We start from the raw sequence: 25024 nt of genomic DNA, 5'->3' as shown, positions 1-25024 counted from the left end.
TCATCATGATAAAAAAATCTTTTATCATCATGATAAAATAAAAGAAATCAGAGCTCGCATAGAGAGACTTAAGTGCTCGTTTCTCCCGCGCGCCGTTCGAGATTGGAACGGTAGGGTAAGAGCTTGACGGTGGTTCGATGAGCACTCTGCCAGGCACTTAATTGTGATTTACAGAGTAATCATGTAATGTAAATGAGGATTTACCTTTTTTTATCGGGTAATGTAATACCTGCTCCTTACGAATGCAGTCGGTGACACTCGTGCAATAACGACAATGAGAAAGTGTCGAAATTGTCTGAAGCGACGCTGCAAAGCTTAGCAGCGCCACACGTAAGAAGCGCCAGCCGCGGCCGCAGCCGTCCCCGAGACGGAGCACGTGACCCGTGAAACGGCACGTGAGCGTCCCGCCTTAACAGCCTAAGCGCGGCTGCCGGCTGGCTCTTTTCACGGGCCGCCCGACCACTCAGGGCGATTTGCGGAGCCGAGGGCCATCGCCGCCGCCACAGACGTCGCCGCCGCCTCAGCGCCCGCGCCTGTGAGTACGAAAGCCGCCGCCGCTGAAAGAGTGTTCCGATTATTGCTGAAGACGCGCCCACAGCTGATTTGCTGACGTTCACCGCACGTCGTTGCCCGCGACTACTAGTAAAGGCCACCTTTCATCTGCAGTGCTGTGTTTCGTATGTAAAGTCCCCCTGCATGATCAAATCATTTGTCAAACTTTATTATGCCTGTCAAATATTTGACCTTGCAAAGTGCTGTCTGAAGTGTTTTCCAGAAATTTTGACTGACGGAAAATTTGACAAGATGGCCGACATAGTTGGTCTCGATGTTTCGCCGCATATGTTTAGCGAAAGATGGTTTTATGACATTATATCGAGTGATTCCAGAACGATGGAAACTATGATCATGGATAAAAACAAAGTAGCATTGGCAATTACTGAAACGGTAGCGGCGCTGCATCTTTCACAGCCGAACACTGAGGTGACAAAAGTCAGGATACCTCCTAGTATCGTGTCGAACCTCCTTTTGCCTGACGTAGGCCGGCCGCTGTGGCCGAGCTGTTCTAGGCGGTTCAGTCCGGAATCGCGCTGCTGCTACGGTCGCAGGTTCGAATCCTGCCTCGGGCATGAATGTGTGTGATGTCCTTAGGTTAGTTAGGTTTAAGTAGTTCTAAGTCTAGGGGACTGATGACCTCAGATGTTAAGTCCCATAGTGCTCAGTGCCGTTTGAACCATTTTTTGCCTGACGTAGCGCAGCAAGTCGACAGGTGGCACCTGGTCAACAAGCCGTTAGAAGTCCTCTGCAGAAATACTGAGCCATACTGCCTCTGCAGACGCTCATAATTGTAAAATTGTTGCCGGTGCGAATTTTGTGCACGAACTGACCTCTGGATTTTATCCCATAAATGTTCATGTCGGGCGATCTGAGAGGCCAAATCATTCGCTCGAATTGCCCTGAATGTTCGTCAGACCAATCACGAACAACTGTGCCTTGGAGACATGGTGCATTGTTATCCATAAAAATTCCATAGTTGTTTGGGTACATGAAGTCCATGAATGGCTGCATATGGTCTCAAAGCAGCCTGACACAACCATTTCCAGTCAATAATCGGTCCAGCTGGACCAGAGGACCCGGTTCATTCCATGTAAACTCAGACCACACAGCGTCCAGCCTTCACCAGCTTGCACAGTGCCTTGTTGACAACTCGGGTCCATGGCTTCGAGGGATCTGCGCCAAACTCGAACCCTACCATCAACTGTTACCAACTGAAATCAGGACTTATCGACCATGCCAAGGCTTTCAAGTCGTGTAGGGTCCAAATGTTATCGTCACTAGCGCAAGAGAGGCGCTGCACATGTGGTGCTGTTAGCAAAGACACTGTCGCCGGTCGTCTGCTGCCATAGCCCATTAACGCCAAATTTGACCGCACTCTCCTAACGAATACGTTCGTCATACAACCCACATTGATTTCATTTCACGCAATGCTGTTTGTCTGTTAGCAATGACAACTCTACGCAAACGCCGCTTCTCTCGGTCGAAGGCCGTCGGCCACTACCTTATCCGTGGTGAGAAGTAATGTCTGCAATTTAGTGTTCTCGGCACACTCTTCATACTGTCGCTCTAGGAATATTGAATTCCCTAACGATTTTTGAAATGGAATGTCACATGCATCTAGCTCCAACTAACATTCCGCGTTCACATCCTGTTAATACCCGTCGTGGCGCCATAATCGCGTCTGAAATCTTTTCACATGAATCTCCTGAGTACAAATGACAGCTCAGCCCACACATTGGCGTTTTATACTTGTGTACGCGATACTACCGCCTGCTGTATATGTGCATATCGCTATCCCACGACTTTTGTCACCTCAGTGTAGGATCAGGGATGGACGCAAGATACCATTGGCAATTACCAAAATGGTAGCGGCGTTGCATCTTTCCCAGACATATATTACGCAGGAAGAGATTAAAAAGAAAATCAGTATTCTAATCATAGCATACAAGGGGGAGTGCAGTGAAAAAAAATATCGAAGTTCTCCGGTTTTTCCATTAGACGATGTGGGCTATATGTTCCCACGTTGTGGTGTTTTAATGATCTGTCATTAGAGGACAAAGTAGAAAAGAATAAATTTTCGTATATTTGTATCTTCAGTTTCAATATGAGAGCGAAGTACCGCTGGACAAAGCAAGTTACTAAAAGTTTCACTGTCCATCCTCGGAAAGTTGAGGTAATCATGGCCGGAGTGGCAGAGCGGTTCTAGGCTCTTTAGTCTTGAACCGCGCGACCGCTACGGTCGCAGGTTCGAATCCTGCCTCGGGCATGGATGTGTGTGATGTCCTTAGGTTAGTTAGGTTTAAGTAGTTCTATGTCTAGGGGACTGATGACCTCAGATGTTAAGTCCCATAGTGCTCAGAGCCATTTGAACCATTTTGAGGTAATCATCAGGTTCTGAATCTAACTTTTTCTTTAACAGGTTTCATGTGTATATTTCTCTCTCATTTTTATCCATTCCCAGTACCAGCGTCTTGTTTTCTTCTTCAACTTTAAACACAGTGCCACAGTCAATATTAGAAAAACATTATCTGCATTTGTTGTCATTCTCACTAGTTTAAGGATACAACAAACACGAAAAGCGTCTGCTTCAAAAGTAATGTTAAATTGACAAACTTTGTTGGCATATGTATGGGCTTGTTTGCCACATCCGTTACTAGACAGCAGGGAATTAGGAAAACAAGTGTGCTCTTTTGCGAGAGCCTTAAGAAATTATAAAAAGTTTCCTTGCCCATTCGAAGAAAATTGATGTAATCAGCGGGTTCTGAGAGTAATATCTCCTTAAGCAGATTTTCATGGATAAATCTGTATCATTTTAAGTCCTTGCCTGGATTACAGTCTCGTTTTCTTTTTTAACAGCGCCAAAAGTCATCGCCATAAATGCTTTGTCTGCAACTGAGGTCATTCTTACTACTGTCAAAATACGAACACGAACAGCATCCGCTACAGAATCAGATTAAACTGGCAAACTTTATTTGTACGTGTACGGGCTTGTTTGACAAATTATCGGCTAGAGAAGGGTGAATTTGACAAATAAGTTTGCTCGTTTAGGGGGCCTTAACTTCTGTGTCAGTTATTTGTCGGAAAAAATATCCGGAGCAGTCTTTTGTATGTACGGATCCACAACCACAATGAATTTCTTGAAGAAAGTCATTTTCCTGCGTAGGATGTTATTTTATTTAGAAATAAACACTTTATTTAATAGTTTAGCAATTAGCTAATTTCTGCCCCTTGGCCATTATCAAACCAACTAGTGGTGAAAACAATGCTAAAACTTAAGACAGCTTGGAGAAGAAGTCAACTTCAGCCCTGAGAGCCTCCATTGTAACGTCCACAAAAGTTGTATGAGTATAAGAAAATTGTGTGGGTGTACTGTATATCTTCTGCTACAAAGTTTAACGTAGTTTGTGAAACGCAATTATAGACGAAAAATCCGAAATGAGCGATGAACAGACAGGAAAAGGAGCGGCCTGATCTCGTAGTTGGATATTATACCTCACTTTATTAAACACATGCTTATAATAGTCACAGGCAAAACAGTATATTAGAAACGCTTCTCACGCATAACTGAACTGGAAGTAATATCAGTGAAGCGTCAGTTTTCAAATGAACAACGCTACAGCAAAACAGCTTACATGAGGTAAGTATCTGTCACTACTAATGTATTCATAAATGAAAATCTGATAGGATAGTAAGTCCAAATTGTCTTTTCTAGCGTATTTCTCATCTTGTGGGTCCTCTGATTTCTTGATTTGGCTAATTTATTGTTATTGTTAGGCGTTGTTGGACTCAATCGGATCACGCAAAGCTACTGTGTACCAATCTTCACACTTTCCAAGCGGCTTTCATTTTTTGTATGTGGATTCTTTTTCTTTCTCCAGTCCACTTTGTCCCGGGTTTGGCGATGACTGTATTTTCTGGTAGTACTTCGCTTTCGCTAATTTTTTTGTCTGTGTTAGTTGCTGTTGAAAACATCTGATGGACTTGAACGAGCCTTTTGTAATTCGTTTTTGACTTGATGTATGCAGTGGGTGGTTTTGAGCTGTTTTATGTATGTCACAGTTTTGTGAGTGAGTCTTCTTGTTGGAGTCTGTGGCTATGCCCATAAAACTTTTATCTTATTTTTACGATGTCTGCAGCGACATTCGATGCTTTTTCGAGGCTGTTGTCTGCTTCCATCTTCTGTTCTTTTAGGGCCCAGTATTTTCAGGCTAACTGTGTTACATGGCATGGTTTTCGTGTATATGGACACACATTTTTGTTGTACATGTTGTAGCTCTGTTACAGGGCCTGATCTTTGTGTGTATGGACACATTTTTTTGTTGTAGATATTGTAGTTTCCAGTATAAGCTTTCTCAAGCTTTTGCATCCGATTTTTCTACGCCATTTCCTGTCTCCCAGTAGGTTCAAGAATTTCGCCTAAATACTTGAAGTATGGAGGTCTGTCGATTTGTCCACATTTTGTGATCTGTTTTGAGTATGCCTAGGTTGTTTTGAACAAATTTAGGCTTATTTGATTTTATGGAAGGATGATTTCTTTAGAGTTTATATTTATTTGATTGGTGTCATCTCGTCGTCTGCTAGTGTTGCCAGATCGCCCGTGAAAGCTAGGCAAGAAATTTGAATGTCGGTTTTACGTATCCCAAGTCGTGTGGGTTTGCAATAGTTTTGTCTGTGAGGTCTTTTTCCCTCTCTCGGATCCTATTCTACAAAACCAATTAAAGAGGACTGGAGACAAACCGTCGCCCTGTCGAACATCGGTTTTGATCAGACATGCTTCTGACACCTCACCCATGACTTTTACTTTGGAGGTGTGTTGGTGAGTGTATGATGGGTTTTAGCGTTTTCGGGCCGAGTTTTTATTCTTCGAGGATGATAGAGAGGGACTGGCGATCGACTGAATGATTCGTCTTCATGTGATCGGGCTGAACCTGAACGCTATATATTTTTACTGAGTTTTTAAATTGAATATTTGTTCTATACAATCTCGACCAGTGCGGGAGACGGCTCGGTATTCACCAAATTTGTGAACGAGTTTTCCTGAACTCTTTGGAGGATGAATACTAACAGGATTTTGTACGTAACTTGAAGAAGGGAGGTTGGTCGATAGTTGTTTAATCTATTTTACTGCCCTTTTTATGCAGTTGGTGAATGAAGGCGGGTTTCCAACTTTCATGAAATTTTTCAGTCTGCCAAATGTCTGTCATGATTTGTGTGAGTTATTTGAAGGAATTTTTCAGCAATTCATGGGTGATACCATCCACCACCGAAGCTCTGTTATTTTTAAGTTTGAGGATATGACTGTGAATCTTTTTTTGTGGGTATGGTGGGGATTCGGTGTGGGTGTAAGTGAAGATTTCCTTAGGGAATGTTGAGGGAGTTAGGTGCAGCTGAGGAATTCAGAAGAATGTCGTGCCAGTTCCCGATACAGTTTTCCTGATTGTTCCAGGTAAGCCTTCGGTCTGGTTTGGCTATTTCTTTTTCTTTTAGGGGACGTTGGAACGCCCTATTTTGACAATGTTAAATTTTGTTATCCGTATTTCAGAAACCACTGTAGCAGTGGACATGAAAAATTTTACAGGACGTTACACGTTGTGTTCCAGGTGTGTGGAACTACGATCATTGCATTTCAACCAGTGGTTTGTGAAATACAATTTTTAAGTATACAGTTTAAATATAGCATAATGTTTCGTACTTTCTACAATTGTACCTAACATTATGTTTTTAGTTTAGTTCAGTAAACCCAGCTCATCTGTGTTGCAACTCCCTGAAGATCTGAGTGTTCTACTTCAAACGGTTCCTGAGATTTAGGGAAAAATTCAGCTGAAGTTGCTACTAAAGTTAGATATCACTAAAACTTACTTCATTTATACACTCCTGGAAATGGAAAAAAGAACACATTGACATCGGTGTGTCAGACCCACCATACTTGCTCCAGACACTGCGAGAGGGCTGTACAAGCAATGATCACACGGACGGCACAGCGGACACACCAGGAACCGCGGTGTTGGCCGTCGAATGGCGCTAGCTGCGCAGTATTTGTGCACCGCCGCCGTCAGTGTCAGCCAGTTTGCCGTGCCATACGGAGCTCCATCGCAGTCTTTAACACTGGTAGCATGCCGCGACAGCGTGGACGTGAACCGTATGTGCAGTTGACGGACTTTGAGCGAGGGCGTATAGTGGGCATGCGGGAGGCCGGGTGGACGTACCGCCGAATTGCTCAACACGTGGGGCGTGAGGTCTCCACAGTACATCGATGTTGTCGCCAGTGGTCGGCGGAAGGTGCACGTGCCCGTCGACCTGGGACCGTACCGCAGCGACGCACGGATGCACGCCAAGACCGTAGGATCCTACGCAGTGCCGTAGGGGACCGCACCGCCACTTCCCAGCAAATTAGGGACACTGTTGCTCCTGGGGTATCGGCGAGGACCATTCGCAACCGTCTCCATGAAGCTGGGCTACGGTCCCGCACACCGTTAGGCCGTCTTCCGCTCACGCCCCAACATCGTGCAGCTCGCCTCCAGTGGTGTCGCGACAGGCGTGAATGGAGGGACGAATGGAGACGTGTCGTCTTCAGCGATGAGAGTCGCTTCTGCCTTGGTGCCAATGATGGTCGTATGCGTGTTTGGCGCCGTGCAGGTGAGCGCCACAATCAGGACTGCATACGACCGAGGCACACAGGGCCAACACCCGGCATCATGGTGTGGGGAGCGATCTCCTACACTGGCCGTACACCACTGGTGATCGTCGAGGGGACACATCCAAACCGTCATCGAACCCATCGTTCTACCATTCCTAGACCGGCAAGGGAACTTGCTGTTCCAACAGGACAATGCACGTCCGCATGTATCCCGTGCCACCCAACGTGCTCTAGAAGGTGTAAGTCAACTACCCTGGCCAGCAAGATCTCCGGATCTGTCCCCCATTGAGCATGTTTGGGACTGGATGAAGCGTCGTCTCACGCGGTCTGCACGTCCAGCACGAACGCTGGTCCAACTGAGGCGCCAGGTGGAAATGGCATGGCAAGCCGTTGCACAGGACTACATCCAGCATCTCTAGGATCGTCTCCATGGGAGAATAGCAGCCTGCATTGCTGCGAAAGGTGGATATACACTGTACTAGTGCCGACATTGTGCATGCTCTGTTGCCTGTGTCTATGTGCCTGTGGTTCTGTCAGTGTGATCATGTGATGTATCTGACCCCAGGAATGTGTCAATAAAGTTTCCCCTTCCTGGGACAATGAATTCACGGTGTTCTTATTTCAATTTCCAGGAGTGTAGTTACGTGTGCATTACAACACCTCAGCATAATGCGGAGAATGCATGTGCTTGCCACACGAAAACGTATGTAAAAACGAATATAGGCGCGAAAACATCGAGGCAAACTAAATTACATTCTAGAAGGTAGGTTAACTCCCAGCAAAAAACTTTCTCATTAACATCGTTCGGTTGCAGATGACAAGCTACCTGTAGTAATTAACACACAAGTGATCCAGAAAATTCATGCACACCAAATGTAAAGGTATTTACAAAAAGGAACTGTGTGTTGTATGAACTAAAGCTGCACATAATTTTATAATCATTTAACAAAAATGTTCACACTGCAGAATAAATAAAAACAAAAACCCACTGATGATGACACAGTGGTGCCGAAACATGTTAGGGTGCTGAGAAAAATGGTGTTCTGCATAACTGGCGGACTTCACATCCAACAATTGTAAGAATAATGGTTGAATAAATATTAAAAGTTTATTGAATAGTAGACTAAAACGTTTGTGTTTCTCTACTTTCCCAATGCAAACATCCCCTCCAGAGAGCTACATTTCCGCTTTGTTTCCAATCTCGAAGGTTGTCCACAGACACACATGAAAGCTCACGCAATAAGGAGTCGGAATGGGCGGCCCGCTCTCTCCTGTGGTCACGAATTTGTATGCGGAGTACTTCGAAGAGGAAGCCCTGGCGTCATTCAAACGGAAACTCACTTTTTTTTCGTTACGTGGATGACACGTTCGTCATCTGGCTCCTTGGAATGGACAGTCTCCTTGACTTCCTTACACATTTGAACTCCATACGTGCCAACTTGAAATTCACTATGGAGACCGAAGCAGAGGGAAGATTACCATTCCCGCACGTCATGGTCAAGCGAAGACCTGATCTACATCTACATCTACATCCATACTCTGCAAGTCACCTGACGGTGTGTGGCGGAGGGTACTTTGAGTACCTGTATCGGCTCTCCCTTCTATTCCAGTCTCGTATTGTTCGTGGAAAGAAAGATTGTCGGTACGCCTCTGTGTGGGCTCTAATCTCTCTGATTTTATCCTCATGGCCTCTTCGCGAGATATACGTAGGAGGGAGCAATATACTGCTTGACTCCTCGGTGAAGGTACGTTCTCGAAACTTCAACAAAAGCCAGTACCTAGCTACTGAGCGTCTCTCCTGCAAAGTCTTCCACTGGAGTTTATCTACCATCTCCGTAACGCTTTCGCGATTACTAAATGATCCTGTAACGAAGCGCGCTGCTCTCCGTTGGATCTTCTCTATCTGTTCTATCAACCCTATCTGGTACGGATCCCACACTGGTGAGCAATATTCAAGCAGTGGGCGAACAAGCGTACTGTAACCTACTTCCTTTGTTTTCGGATTGCATTTCCTTAGGATTCTTCTAATCAATCTCAGTCTGGCATCTGATTTACCGACGATCAACTTTATATGATCATTCCATTTTAAATCACTCCTAATGCCTACTCCCAGATAATTCACGGAATTAACTGCTTCCAGATGCTGACCTGCTATATTGTAGCTAAATGATAAAGGATCTTTCTTTTTGTGTATTCGCAGCACATTACACTTGTCTACATTGAGATTCAATTGCCATTCCCTGCACCACGCGTCAATTCGTTGCAGATCCTCCTGCATTTCAGTACAATTTTCCATTGTTACAACCTCTCGATATACCACAGCATCATCCGCAAAAAGCCTCAGTGAACCTCCGATGTTACCCACAAAGTCATTTATGTATATTGTGAATAGCAACGGTCCTACGACACTCCCCTGCGGCACACCTAAAATCACTCTTACTTCGGAAGACTTCTCTCCATTGAGAATGACATGCTGCGTTCTGTTATCTAGGAACTCTTCAATTCAAACACACAATTGGTCTGATAGTCCATATGCTCTTACTTACTGTGGGGATCTGTATCTAACGCCTTGCGGCACCCTAGGCCACGGTGTGTATCGGAAGAAAATGTATACTGACCTGTATTTTCCAGCAGAGAGCTGGCACGACCCTTCGCAGTGGAATGGTGTACTAAAAACACTTGTACACAGAGTGCGCACCATTTCAAATGCAGGGAGTCTGCCTCAGGAGCTGGAACACCTCAGAAATGTAGTCCGAGAAAACGGGTACCCAGAATGGAAGATCAGGCGTGCTCTTCGCCCCACCACAACAGTGCAATCTGTGGATAGGGAAGACGCCAGGGAGGAAGAGGCAGCCACTGCCTTTATGCCGTTCACTGGCGCACTATCGGAAAAAATTGGACCATATTGAAGAAGCACCGAGTGAAAACCGTCTTTTCCCCGTACAATAGAAAACGAGTATTGTTTGGAGTGTCAAAGATGATCTCGGTTTGCGGAAAGCCGGCGGATACCAGATTCCATGTCAGTGTGGGAAAACATATATTGGACAGACAGTGCGCACCGTCGGAGATCGTTGCCGAGATCACCAGAGGCACACTCGACTGATGCATCCCAACAAGTCAGCGGTCGCGGAGCACTGTTTGTCCGAGAATAACGTGGTGGAAACTTCCAAATAGTGGGACAGTGTCAATAGAGAGGCAATAGAAATTCGTATCAGGGTATATTTCATCAACTGAGATTGCAGCTATAACCGTAGCTAGGCTTGGGTATGGCGACCAGGGCGGACAAGATAGGGTTTGTTTGATCTTACTGTTTTTAAGAGAGAGGAACTTTAAATGCGAACATTTTACGTTAGACGTTACCGTGACTATTATTGACATTAAATGAAACAAGTTCACTGTTACCAGTCACTGTTTATTTATCTCTACGACGCGTTTCAAAGGTTTAAACCTCTATCATCAGGTGAATTTAAATTTGTTAATATGACATTTGTGTGTGCGTTGTGTTACGATTTTTTGGAGAAACTTGTGGCACTGACTAGTGGAGAAACAAAACACTCTTTCAGAACATGGTTTTGGGTTTCTTTTGACAAAAAATTAGACGTGTATCTAACGGTAAACATAAAATAAGTAAAATAAAGTACTTCCAGTGGTCACAGGTACCTTTCACTGTCGTAACACATCACATGTATATTGTCATATTTTGTAAACAAATATGGCGTCGGAATCTATTGGGTGCATGGATCGTAGAGCAGAAGAGAAGACATTGTCACTAAGTCCAAAGAATATATGTCCTAACAACATTATTACAGAATAAATTTTTTAAAGGATTTGGCGATGTTGTTTGAGGTGTTGAATACATTCGTTGAAATAAATACTTCAGGTGGTATATAAATCCGATTTTGACAAGTTAAAATAGCTTAAACTTCTTACTCAGAATTATACAATCAGGTGAAGTGTTACAAACTTTAAGTACAATAATCATATTGGCTACAGTGGTAAAATTATACTCAAATAACAATTTTGTTTGGGATTCGTAGATAGATATGAAAGGCTGGAGGCAGAGGGGTAGGAAGAGAAAGAGCAAGTGAGAGAGAGCGAGAGGGAGGAAAAAAAGGGTTCAAATGGCTCTGAGCACTATGCGACTTAACTTCTAAGGTCATCAGTTGCCTAGAACTTAGAACTAATTAAACCTAACTAACCTAAGGACATCACACACATCCATGCCCGAGGCAGGATTCGAACCTGCGACCGTAGCGGTCGCGCGGTTCCAGACTGTAGCGCCTTTAACCGCTTGGCCACCACGGCCGGCGAGGGTGGAAAGAGTGATTGTATGAGAGCAAACTTTATAAGGCAAGGGGTCTTAAGGTTATGTCTGTTACATGTAGCAACTGCCTAAAGGTTGCGGTAATACAGTGGTCAATGCTTAAAAATATGCAGATGGATGTGCAATTTGTGCCAGTAGTTGTACACATAGTTCCAAGCTGACAAGGGGTACAAGCTGTTGGTGTGATGATATATCTGTAAATGAAGTCGATCTCTAGTACACTCGGGGGCTGTTGTGGTAACATAACTAAATATTTATGGTAAATATTAGGATCTTTGTATGTGTATGTGTGTGTGTGTGTGTGTGTGTGTGTGTGTGTGTGTGTGTGTGTGTGTGTGTGTGCGCTTCGCAATTTTTAATGACGCAGCCAGTTGCTGAAAACAGAGATGATACTATTGTAAATATTATCATTTTTGTCATTTAAGATGGAGGAACTGCTGTTACTGTGACATCAGTGCGCTACGTCAAAATGTTAAAACAACTTTCTTCGTTCAGAACATGAAAGACGTCGAGTGAACATGAAAGAAATGTGGTTCCAACAGGATGGTGTCACAGCTCACCCGGTGAGAGCATCCATGGAAGTGGTTCAACAGATGTTCCCAGGACATGTCATTCCACGATATGGCGAGGCTGCTTGACGTCCACGCTCACCCAGTCAATCGATCAGTGACTTATTTTGTGGAGCTACTTGAAATCAAGAGTGTACGTGAACAACACCCGCACAATCGGTGACCTGAAGACTTCCATCCGTCAGGAAACTGAAGCTGCGCCGAATGTGATGTTGGGGAGAGCCGTCCGTAACTTTCAGGAGAGGATCCAAATTTGCGTCCGGCAAGAAGGACATCATTTCACCGACATTATATTCCGAAGCCAATTAAGTTACGTTGATTTCAAAAGTGCAATAAAAGTACTGCTACGGAACGCAAGATTTTTTCTCTTTAGTAAAACCAGATTTCAGTTATTCAATAGTGAGAAACATACATTTCCTCTGTTTCACCATGTATAAAACATCCATGTTTTCCTTGTGCTGGGCGTTTCAACTGCTGCTGCTGCCCCGTTACTCGAAAAGAGCTAGATGGGGAAGCCACAGAAAAGAAACTCAGGCTCTGGCTAGCTCTAAGCACTATGGGACTTAACATCTGAGGTCACCAGTTCCCTGGACTTAAAACATCTTAAACCTAACCAACCTAAGGACATCACACACATACATGTCCGAGGCAGGATTCGAACCTGAAACCGTAGCAGCAGCGCGGTTCCATACTGAAGCGCCTAGAACTGCTCGGCCACAGCGGCCGGCTGCGACTCAGGTTCTATTTCTGCAGTGTTCTACAAGGATTCGCCTTCGCCATGTCTCAAAAACAGCACCGAAACTCCGTCGCGTCACAGAAATGACATTATTTAGTTTCAATATGCTAACTGACAGCTAGACTAACTCAAGCAAGCCGTGCTTAAAGCCACTGTGGTTCCCACTGCTTCGGCAATGCTTCATCCGCCTTTTTGTAGCAAGACAGGTAATAATCCTAAAAACCCTCGAGAGTTCTGTAATTAATAACAAAATTACATCTAAAGTTGATGACGCGCAATCGACTGAGAATTGACGACATCGATCGATTAATGAAAACTGAATAATTTTCATCAACCTATATGGGGTTCGCAAGCACACTTTTCCTATAAATCGAGGAAAAAACTTTTGCGACTGACACTTATGTACCCGTAAGGTAAGAGCTATTGAACGAAAGCGCCGCTGATGAAGCAACCAAGAAATCTGACTGCAAAGCGGAAAAGCTGTGTTCGAGTCCCAGTTGCATTTTTTGTGGTAAGTTCGTATGGGACCAAACTGCTGAGGTCATCGGTCCCTAGGCTTACACATTACTTCATTTAACTTACGCTAAGGACAACACGCACACCCGTGCCCGAGGGAGGACTTGAACCTCCGATGGGGGTAACCAGTTGCATTCCGCAGGCTCTTTTTTTCGTTTTGAAATTGGTTGGAATAAGAGGGTTAATAAGGTAAATAAAGTAAAAGAGATTAACGACAAGGTAGGAAAATAAATTGCTCAAACGATTTGTATTAGGAAAGAATTACAAATTTAGTTCTGGTCGCCTTACAATGACCCTTCCACTCTTTGTGTTACATGTCTTCAAATTTCACCATAATTCTGCCCAATGCTACCGTGGACGTGTCACGTGATGGGAAGGTCATCGAATCCCTTCCTAGCCAGATTTCATCCCTTCTTTTTGACGCTTCCGCGGTGGAGGTCAGAGCCACGACGCCCAGCGTTGCGATCACGCAGTTTCCTGTGTGGCCGAGGAAAACGTGGCAAACACACCGCAGCTCAGAATAGACACGAAGATGTCTCAGAGGGTGGAATAAAGGGCGTCAATGAAAACACGTTGATTCCCCCACATCTGGCGGTTGAAAACGACAGTTTGCAGTGCGATCAGCAATAAGACGACCTTCTTGACAATCTTCGACACTGCTGATACCCTACGGACGAATTAATCCTTCTCTATGGACATCGTGGGCTAGCAACCACACCTGTTGGGAGTTTAGTACGACCCGAATTTTTGCTGTGGTGTGATTTGTGGTACCACAATGGACCGTTCAAAACCATTCGATGAAATCTGAGCGCGATCCGAAGCATCAAAGGTTGCTTGTTTTATCGTCACCGCTTTTAATTTGAGTTTTATATTCTGTCTTTGAGTGTGATTTAATTAATTCAGATCTCAATTGGCACGTAAAATACCATTGTACGCCATTTACTTCACTTGCCACAACGATAAAAGTAATATTCTCAAATGGCACGTAAAATACCATTGCATGCTGTTTACTTCACTTGCGGCTACGATAAACGTAATAACTAGAGCCCAAAAATTATCTTTTACTTAGTCACTGAATTCTGCCTTTAATAAAATTGTTAAAATATTGAAAAATTTCAAGTAGTTCTTTACTAATTACTTTCCGAATAGCGACGGCCTACACTTTATATGGAAACAATTCGTTTGGTTTAATTCTCTGACTGCATTAATATTGACTTTAACTGTATGGTTCTCAAAGTTCGGAAAGAGACCAGTTTTCTGAACAAATGAAAGTGATCGCAGGTTCTGTCGTATTTAATGAATGAAAGTTAATACTGTCGTAATTGGCAATTGGAATTAAACACTACACCCACTCGAAAAGCTCCGTATTTAATTATATTACATTTTGTAGTAGTTCTGAACTTTCATCTACACACAACTAGAAAAGAATTCTGAAGGATAAAATCAGGTTTCACTTTCATTGTTCCACACAACTATCTACAAAATATAGTGCGATATTTCCCACTAAATCTCATGAGATCAGCAAATGCGAATGAAAATGGAATGGCCGATTTCGCCATCGTTTCTTCCTTTTATAACAGAGGACACATAAAGATCTTTGTTCTCTTTCTTTTACTTTACAGTGATCGAAGCGCTATATTTATGATGGTCACCTTTTTATACAGACAATAAATATTTCACATTTGAAATATTATTTAACTTAATTTTAATTACAATAGTGAAGACATGAATAAAAAGAAGGGGAGAAAATGTCTTTAAATGGGTTGGCATAAAGGACGTCAGTGACACCGCCCCTTCCCTTGAGGTGTTGATTCCCACATATTTTGCGATTGAAAACGGAGAGTTCACAGTGCGATGAACAGCACGACGACGTTCTTAACAATCTGACACCCTACGGACGCTTCAACCCTTCTCTAAGGACATCGTGGGCTAGCAAACATACTGAACATGATGGCACGACGAAACTGACACCCTACGGACGCTTCAACCCTTCTCTAAGGACATCGTCGGCTAGCAAACATACCGAACATGATCGCACCCCTTTGGAATGCAGTGCCACCGCAATCTTTGCTGTGTGGTACAGCATGGAACAACAAGGGACCGTTCAAAACCAGTGGCCGAAATTAGAAATTGATCCGAAGCAGCAATGCGTTCTTATGCTTTTTTGCGTTCTCCTGTGGCATGATCACTGAGGGCCACGACATTGACACATACTTGAATAAAACTCAAAGGATCCCTCTAAAACACCACAGTTTGGCAGTAGTGTCAGTGCCACATGCTCACGTTTATTCTACATCTACATTTATACTCCGCAAGCCACCAAACGGTGTGTGGCGGAGGGCACTTTACGTGCCACTGTCATTACCTCCCTTTCCTGTTCAAGTCGCGTATGGTTCGCGGGAAGAACGACTGCCGGAAAGCCTCCGTGCGCTCTCGAATCTCTCTAATTTTACATTCGTGATCTCCTCTGGAGGTATAAGTAGGGGGAAGCAATATATTCGATACCTCATCCAGAAATGCACCCCTTTAAAACCTGGAAAGCAAGCTACACCGCGTTGCAGAGCACCTCTCTTGCAGAGTCTGCCACTTGAGCTTGCTAAACATCTCACGCTTACCAACTAACCCTGTGACGAAACGCGCCGCTCTTCTTTGGATCTTCTCTATCTCCTCTGTCAATCCGACCTGGTATGGATCCCACACGAATGAGCAATACGCAATACCTTACCAACAATTAATTTTGTATGATCATTCCACTTCAAATCGTTCCGCACGCGTACTACCAGATATTTTACAGAAGTAACTGCTACCTGTGTTTTTCCGCTATCATATAATCATACAACAAAGGATCCTTCTTGCTATGTATTCGCAATACATTACATTTGTCTATGTTAAGGGTCAGTTGCCACTCCATGCACCAAGTGCCTATCCGTTGCAGATCTTCCTGCATTTCTCTGCAATTTTCTAATGCTGCAACTCCTCTGTATACTACAGCATCATCCGCGAAAAGCCGCATGGAACTTCCGACACTATCTACTAGGTCATTTATATATATTCTGAAAAGCAGTCGTCCCATAACACTCCCCTGTGGCACGCCAGAGGTTACTTTAACGTCTGTAGACGTTATGGAGCACTTTAAAAACTTACCTTCACAGAAAAACCCGTGAGAGAGTCCTGGTCGCTGGGACGGAGAGGTGTCGAGTGGCTGTCTACCTGTAGGCGCCTAGGACTATCGTATGTCGATACAGAGATCGACTGTGAGATAAGCAAAGACGTGTTTCATTGTTACACGTCGATGAGTTAGCGTAACTTGTAGAGACTGATGGTATGCTGCGAACACGTTGTCTCCTTTCAATTCGAAATGTCTCTCTAGGAATTTCTGACTTGGTATCACCATTGGCACTGCAGCGAGGAACTCGCAATTCGGCTTTAGGAATAATTCGATCCCGTGCCTCGGATTTCCTCTCCAGATCGCTCTCCACTTTTTTATTTTTGGACTCCGCCCTGCGCGGCGTGGGGTAGCGCGGTGCGGCGTGCGGGCGATCGAGCTATTTAGGTGCGGTGTGGTGGCAACAGTGGGTGGCAGTGACGCGCATGTGACGCCGACAATGGCGGGCTGCGGTGCGCGACAGCTGGCGGTGACGAGCGCATTGTGCGGCCGAGGCGAGGGCCCTCGGTCAGCGCACCGGCCGCCCGCCGCCCACGCGCCTCTGCCGCGCTGCGCCGGCCGCGCCACCTGCCCCGGGCTGCCCGCCGCCCACCACCGCCGCCCACCGGCCTATTCGGCGCGAAAACTCTTGAGCGGGCGCTGGAGAGGTGGCGGCCGTGTCAGCCACAGAGGCCGCTGGCTGCGCCCACGCGGGCCAGCTTCCCCACCTGCCGCCGGCGCCGGCGCCGGCGCTGCCACGCGTCTTCATCGGACGAGACCGACTAGTGGCTCCCTCGTGGCGAGGCGTCGTTCAACTACCGAGTAACTGCAGCACCTATCGAGAAAACAATTTAAGGTCAATTCACACTGTACCTCATGCAGCTGAAATGCAGAGCCCTATTTAGGATATACAGGCTCCTAGGCTGAATATGTGCCGTTTGTGCTGCCAGTGGAAATTTTGCGACAACTACTCTGCGGAGAAGTTTCCTAATTAAAACTCTACAGGGCGAAAAGTATTTAAACCGACAAACTCTGGGAGGCTGTAGGGGACTTCAAAACAAATATTTTTCCCTAATGTCATTTTTTTCTTATGAGGATTATTTAAACTGGTGGAAGCCGTATTACGCTCTTCAGTTGTAGACAAATGCTGTCCACCAGTTCCCGGCGGGGTCAGGGATTTTCTCTGCCTCGTGATGACTGGGTGTTGTGTGATGTCCTTCGGTTATTTAGGTTTAAGTAGTTCTAAATTCTAGGGGACTGATGTCCATAGATGTTAAGTCCCATAGTGCTCAGAGCCATTTGAACCAGCTGTCCACCAGTGCACTAGGATCCCTCTAAAACCCCACTGTTTGGCAGTAGTGTCAGTGCCACATGCTCACGTTTATTGAGCACTTTAAAAAGTACCTTCACAGAAAAACCCGTGTGAGAATCCTGGTCGCTGGGTTGGAGAGGTGTCGAGTGGTTGTCTGCCTGTAGGCGCCTAGGACTCTCGTATGTGGATATAGAGATCGTCTGTGAGAGAAGCAAAGACGTGTTTCATTGTTACACGTCGATGAGTCAGCGTAAGTTGTAGAGACTGCTGGTATGCTGCGAACACGTTGTCTCCTTTCAATTCGAAATGTCTCTCTAGGAATTTCTGACTTGGTATCACCATTGGCACTGCAGCGAGAAACTCGCAATTCGGCTTTAGGAATAATTCAGTCCCGTGCATCATACGACCTTTGCTGCTGTGTACCAACGTCTGCGTGAGACCGGGTCATTTAGCAGATTACCTGGACAAGGACGCCGTCGCACGGTAAGAACGCTGAAATTTGAGGAAGTTGTCTTGCAGCATGTGGAGCGGGATCCTTCAATCAGCACTCGTGCAATTGCACGTAACATAGGGACGAATCAGACGAATGTAAGAACAGTCCTTCGAGAGCAAATGTTACGTCCATTTCACTTACAGCGTGTCCACAACCTGGAACCAGTTTATTATCCACCCAGAGCACAGTTTCGCAGTGGTACCTGGAACAGTGTAAAATGCATCCTACGTTTCAATCCTCTATGTTGTTTACTGCTGAAGCAACGTTCGGGCGTGATGGAGTCTTCAACATGCACAATTCGCATGTCTGGAGTGAAGATAACCCACATGCCACAGTTACTAGCGCTCATCAAGTGCGGTTCTTCGTTAATGTTTAAGTCGGTGTTGTTGGGGACTGTTTAATTGGGCCGTATCTGCTACCTAGGCCATTAAATGGCAGGCACTATTACAATTTTCTCGCCAGAGCATTGCCAGAATTGCTGTAAGACATCCCGCACCCTACAAGACAACGCATGTGGTTCCAACATGACGGGGCACCGGCACATTTCAGTCATCGTGTGCGTCGATTCATGGACAGACGGTTCCCAGAAACGTGGACTGGCAGAGGTGGTCCTGTACCATGGTCTGCTCGATCCCCAGGTATGTCCCCTCTTGGACTTTTTTGTGTTGGGAGAGATGCGCAACCTTGTTCACGCAACTCCTGTTGTATCAGAAGAGGACCTGGTTGCCCGTATAGTAGCAGCAGCAGGAACAATTCAGGATACTCCTGGGGTTTTTGCCCGTGTCAGACAGAACATGATCTGATGGTGTAACCTTTGTTTACGTGTCAATGGAGGCATTTTTGAAAATCTACTGTAATTGAAATTGGGTTGTGTTAATATGTTGTCTCTTGGTCATAAAAAATGGAAATGTGTTTTTTGGTTTAATTAATTTGCCACCAGAGAAATCTTCCTCTACCGGTTTAAATACACCTCATAGGAAAAAATGACATTAGGGAAAAATATTTGTTTCGATGTCCCCTACAACCTCCCAGAGTTTGTCGATTTAAATGCTTTTGACCCTGTATAATGTGGCATTTAAGGTTTATTACTTTATCGTGTATCTTTTTCAAAAGCATTAATTGTAACAATCTCCATTGCAATTAGTCACACTCTTAACTAGATAACATGTACAGCGCAACAGAGTTGAAGGATCAATTTTTCGAAAACTCGTAATTCCCAACCACTGCGACGCACGAGTTTGAAATTTGGCTCAAAAGTGTCTGCAGCCTTTCTCTGTGATGATACAAAAGCCCTCGGGTTCGACGAAGCTTCAAACAGCGTGCTGTCGACACATGCGGAAAAAAAGACCACAGCTCAGAAATTTCTGTGAAGTGTAATGTGGGTTGATGGTGACACATTGGCATCAAAGTTAACCAACATTCTGCCCAACACCACTGTGCACGTGACACACGATGGAAAGGTTGTCGCACCCCCTTTTGCCCAAATTTCATCCCTTCTTTGGACGCCTCTTCAATAGAGGTCAGAACCGCGACGCATAGCGTTGAAATCAGACTATTTTCCGAGAAAAACATTCCATACATACCGCCGCTCTTAACCGACGCGAAAAGCACTCAGGGAGTGACAGAAAGAACCTCAATGAGACCACTCCTTTGGCTCGGGCGTTGATTCCCATCCATTTCTCAGTCGAAAATGACAGTTCGCCGTGCAGTGTGCAATAGGATGACGTTCCTCATGACCTTAGACATTGCTGACACCATAGGACGTTACAGCCCTTCTCCAAGGAAATATGGGGCTGCACCCTCAATGACCGCTCTGAGATGCAGCGCGACAGTTATTTTTGCTCTCTTGTACAGGTTGGAGCCACTAGGGACTGTTCAACACCATTCGGCGATATTCGAACGTGAACCGAAGCAGCTTATGCTTTTTCATCCCTCCTAGCTCGCGTTCTTCCGTGGTTTGATAATTGGGGGACATTGACACATTTAGGAATAAAATGGCAAAGGGTTCTGTAGCATCCCCAGTTCACAAAAGCCTCAGTCGCATCCACCCACCTTTGCTGAGCACCAGTGAAGTCCTCTTCCGCCGCTACACTGCCGCTCTTGCGCCTGATATTAGGCCATCCAGAATCAGAGAGGGATTACCAGTCAAGCACCTAGGCATTCGTCACGGGTTCTGCCTGTACAGGTACATTTTTAAAGCTGTCAATAAAGGTGGGCAGGTGCCACGGAGTATTTTGCAGAACAAGGTGTTCTTAGAGGGACCCTTTGCCGTTTTATTGATGCGTGTGCTAATGTCGCATCCCCCAATGATCACGCCACAGGAGAACACAAGATAGAAGCACAGAAAAAGCATAAGCATCCTTAGCTGCTTCGGATCATGTTGAAATTTCGTCAAATGGTTTTGAACATTCTCTAGTGGTTCCAACCTGTGCACGAGAGCAAAAATTGCTGTTGTGCTTCGCTCCAAATGAGCACGATCACATTTGCTGGGGATGTATCCCAACAGTGTCCTTAGAGAAGGGTTGAAACGAGCGAGGATGGTAGCTCGTCGCACTGTGAACCGTCGTTGGGAAGGGGAGGTTTCATTGATGATCTTTATGCCATCTCCTGCGACCATTTCGTACTGGCTCTGAATGGCGATGTGTCTGGAATGTTTTCCTCGACTAGTCGTAAGAAACGGTGCGATGACAGTGTTGCGCGTTGCGGTTCCGACCTCCATCGCGCAGACGTCAAAGGAAGGGGTAAAATTTGGGTAAGAGGGGCTGTGACGACCTTCCCGTCGTGTGATACATCCACAGTGGCATTTGGCAGAATTGTGGTGAAATTTGGTGCCAATGCGACATCATTAACCCACCTTACACGTCACACGAACTTCTGAGTTTTTGCCTATTTTTCGCATCTATCGACACCTTGCTGGTTGAAGCGCCGTCGAGCCCGAGACATACCACGCTTTTACATCGTTACAGAGGAAGGTTGTACGTATCTTTGAGCCAAATTTCAAATCCGAGTGTAGCAATAGGTGGAAATTACGGGGATCGAAAAAGTGATCCTCTAATTCTGTTGCACAGTGTATAATGAAAATATTTTTAATTTAAAATTCTTAAATTAGTATCTGACTAAGTACACCATTCATCCAAAAACTTCCGAGACTGATTTTATTCCTCGCGTATATTCGACGTCAGTGCAGTAAGTACGGTGGCAGCTTGAACTCACAATTCTAAACAACAGATCTGCACTTTACCAGTCATTTGTGTACGGGCGATGTTAAGCAATGGACAAGCAAGTGTTATGTGACATCATTGTTGTGTCATAAATCGCAATGCAAAAACATATCTACATCAAGTATTTAAGATATTCTCCAGAATATTTTGAAGAAAAGAAAACTGTGTGCAAAGTTTGTATCGCACACCTTGACTCTCGAATAAAGTAAAATAAAAAATAATTACGGTTAATAGCAAGGTGTGTGGTTTGAGAATGGGCGTGTCAGCCCGAACCGGTAACCACTACAGCTCAAGTTTCTATCAGTGTGACTGAGACGCACGAGATAAAAAATTACTCAATTTCTTCAGAGAAGTTTTTCTTTGAGAAGTTGTTCAACTCGCTTAGCCTGAATGTCAGTTATGTAGCCAAAGTGTTGGCCCTGTGTTTGAGAGTAGATCTCCGCTGCTAATTGATTGAAATACAAAAAGCAGACAACTCTCTTCCGAAAAAAGTCATCACTGGTGATAAGATTTGGTGTTATCAGTATGAACCAGGACAAAACAAACGAAGTGGAGACACTCAAACACAGGGTCAACACTTTGGCTACATAACTGACATTCAGGCTAAGCGAGTTGAACAACTTCTCAAAGAAAAACTTCTCTGAAGAAATTGAGTAATTTTTTATCTCGTGCGTCTTAGTCTCACTGATAGAAACTTGAGCTGTAGTGGTTACCGGTTCGGGCTGACACGCCCATTCTCAAACCACACGCCTCGCTATTAACCGTAATTATTCTTACAACATGGTGCCAAAAGTCATGAATAGCTTCTGTATAGGAAAGTACACAGTGGGCAGAAAATATTCTCATTGCTCTTAGCCTCTGTGTCAGTTGTACCTGACGACGCAACCAAACTGACAATCGATGCAACTGAGACGGACGAAATAAAAAATTATCCAGTCTCCTCAGTACTGATCAGTTGCGGACCTACCATCCTGTGGTAGCATGTCTCGAGTAAGAAGGACTTTTCTGACAGTTTCACATGGTTCTGAAAATTCTGTGCATTTTACTCAAGTGGGGAGGAGGAGGGGGGGAGACAAAGTAGAACTTGTGAAGCATTAAAACAGCTATCTTAACGTTTCTCTAGTTGTTTGTTAATCCAGTCTCTAAACTTTTTGGACTGGTGGGGTAAATGATATGGACTGAAAACATTTAAAATTTAAAATTCTAAAAATTCTAGTTCATTAATAACAAGAGTGAAAAGTCAAATTTCGTAAAAATAACATAGTCTAAGCTGTAAAAAAAGCTCGTGACAAGTTTAATTCGTATTCTACTAAACCCACTTTACATCATACAGACCCATGTGTCATGGATTACGGATAAGGGAGGAAGACCGGGGAGAGGGGGAGAGGAGAGGCATTAATACCGTGCAGTATCAAAATTTAACAACGATTTTGTCTAAAAGAAGTAAAACTAAGAAGCAATTTGGATAATGCAGTTAATATTTAGATTACTTACTTTATGCGATCAGGCCCAATGGACCGCGCGCTGCTTTGAGAGATTGCCTCCACTTCAGCCTATCTTCGGCTCCTTTCTACCGTCCTTCCAGCAGTCCCACCCTCTGAAGGTCTTTGGATACGCAGTCATTCCAAAGAGTTCTAGATCTCCCTAAGGGCCTTCTGCCGGTTGACTTGGTGTTGAGTACAGTTTTCGGCCATCGGTTATCCTGCATTCGAGCAACATGTCCTGACCACTGGAGTCGTCGTGTCTTCATTATTGTCACGATGTTCGGCTCTTTGTAAATATCTTACAGCTTTGTATTGTGACGAATCCTCCAGTTTTCACTCTCATTATAGTAAACTGGTCCAAAAATCTTCCGAAGAACTTTCCTTTCAAATATCATCAGTCTGTTCAGATCTTGCTTGGTTGTACTCCAGGTGGCACATCCATATAGTACTACTGGCTGTAGGAGTGTTTTGTAGATATTTATTTTGAAATGTCTTGACAACTTCTGGTTTCGAGGAGAGCATTAAGGCCGCGGTAACAGCGGTTGCCTGCCTATAGTGTTGCCTGTATTTTCATTTTACTAGAAGGTTCATCTCTGGATACTGCTCACATATGTTTGAACTCCCTGACTTGACGATAAGAACCTTCAGTTGTCTATAAGGGTGGAAGTGGTTCTTGAGTTTCATTATGTCTACGGTGTAGAACCATGTATTCCGTCTTTTCACGACTGATTTGAAGTCCAATTTTCCTCGCTGTTGTTTCCAGAATGTCAGCCATTTCCCATAATTCTTCTTGCGACCCAGATAGTTGCACTACATCATCGGCATATCCGAGGTACTTGATGTTCAAATCCCGGTCTGGACTCCTGTGAGTTCATTAGATGACATCTCTAGCATTACCTTCTCTAATGCGAGACTTAAAAGAACAGGTGATAGTCCATCGCCCTGCCGTTACCCAGTTTTTATTTTGAATACCTCAGTCACCTTATTTTCAATTTTTACCTTTGCTTTAATATCCGTCAGGCAGGCCTTCGTGAGGTTTACTAGTGTCTTAGCAAAACCGAACTCTTCTAGACACCTCAGCATACTTTCCCGATGAATGAAATCATATGGTTTTCTGAAGTCGACAAACAGGTTGTGTAGTTCTTGACCAAACTCTTTTTCTACGATCTGGCGTAGAACAAAGATTTGGTCGATAGTAGATCTCCCGTGACGAAATCCTCGTTAATATTCTCCAATAATGGTGTCTGCCAACGGTTGGATTCGATCTAGAAGACAGTTTGAGAAGATCTTATAACAAATATTTAGTAGACCGATACCACGGTAGTTTTCACATCCCATTTGGTCATTCTCCTTGTGGGTGGGACAGATTAGGGCATTGCTCCAATCTTCTGGAATGTTTTCATTGTTGGAAATGGTCTCTATTAATTTGTAAATCCTTGCAACAAGGTATTCATCCCCCTTCCTGAATTATTTCAGCATGTATGCCATCTACTCCTGGGCTTCAGTCCTTTTTAAGCCGTTTTATCTGCTTCCTGATCTCTTCTACAGTTGTCGCTAGGTATTCAGGGTCTGCTGTCTGTGTTAGGGGGAAGTTAAAGAGTGTCGTTGGGTCTTCACAATTTAACAGGTCACTGAAATATTCTTCCTATCTCTTTGCAATTTGGTATTCATTTGTCAGCATCTTTCCTTTGACATTTTTTATGACTTTCTCTGTGGGTTTATAGGTTTTCCTCAGATAATTGACCTTTCTGACATGTTCTTCATCCTTCTTCCATGGAAGTCTTCTTCTCCTTCTGTAATAACCCCTTTCACCAACTTCCTCTTTTCTCTCCTCAATACCGCTTGTGTTTCTCTTCGGACTCTGTGAAATTCTGGCTTACTGCTCTGATCAGCTGCTGACTGTAACCACTTGTCACGGGTTTCTTTTCTCCTGTTGACCTCCTCTTCACAGACCTCACCGAACCATTTCTTCTTCTTCGCCACTCTTTTTCCAATGACTGCTCCTGCAGCCTTTGTAACCACATTTATAATT

The 25024-nt window shown here is 44.5% G+C and overlaps 1 protein-coding gene across 3 annotated transcripts in view; it reads left to right on the top strand.

The window, feature by feature from the left end:
* The first annotated feature begins 466 nt into the window (after positions 1 to 466).
* The window catches only part of LOC126090187 (sodium-dependent dopamine transporter), a 497172-nt gene continuing 472614 nt past the window's right edge, over positions 467 to 25024 (top strand). For 2 of the 3 annotated variants that reach the window (XM_049906970.1, XM_049906968.1), the window contains exon 1: positions 467 to 535. The gene's annotated coding sequence lies outside the window, so the exon portion shown is untranslated. The other variant, XM_049906969.1, reaches the window with a different exon arrangement.

The sequence above is a fragment of the Schistocerca cancellata genome, chromosome 1 (assembly GCF_023864275.1).
Source record: "Schistocerca cancellata isolate TAMUIC-IGC-003103 chromosome 1, iqSchCanc2.1, whole genome shotgun sequence".
In the NCBI taxonomy this organism is placed as follows: Eukaryota; Metazoa; Arthropoda; class Insecta; order Orthoptera; family Acrididae; genus Schistocerca; species Schistocerca cancellata.
Note: the sequence above shows the minus strand (reverse complement) of the source record. Positions and strands in the feature narration are given on the sequence as shown.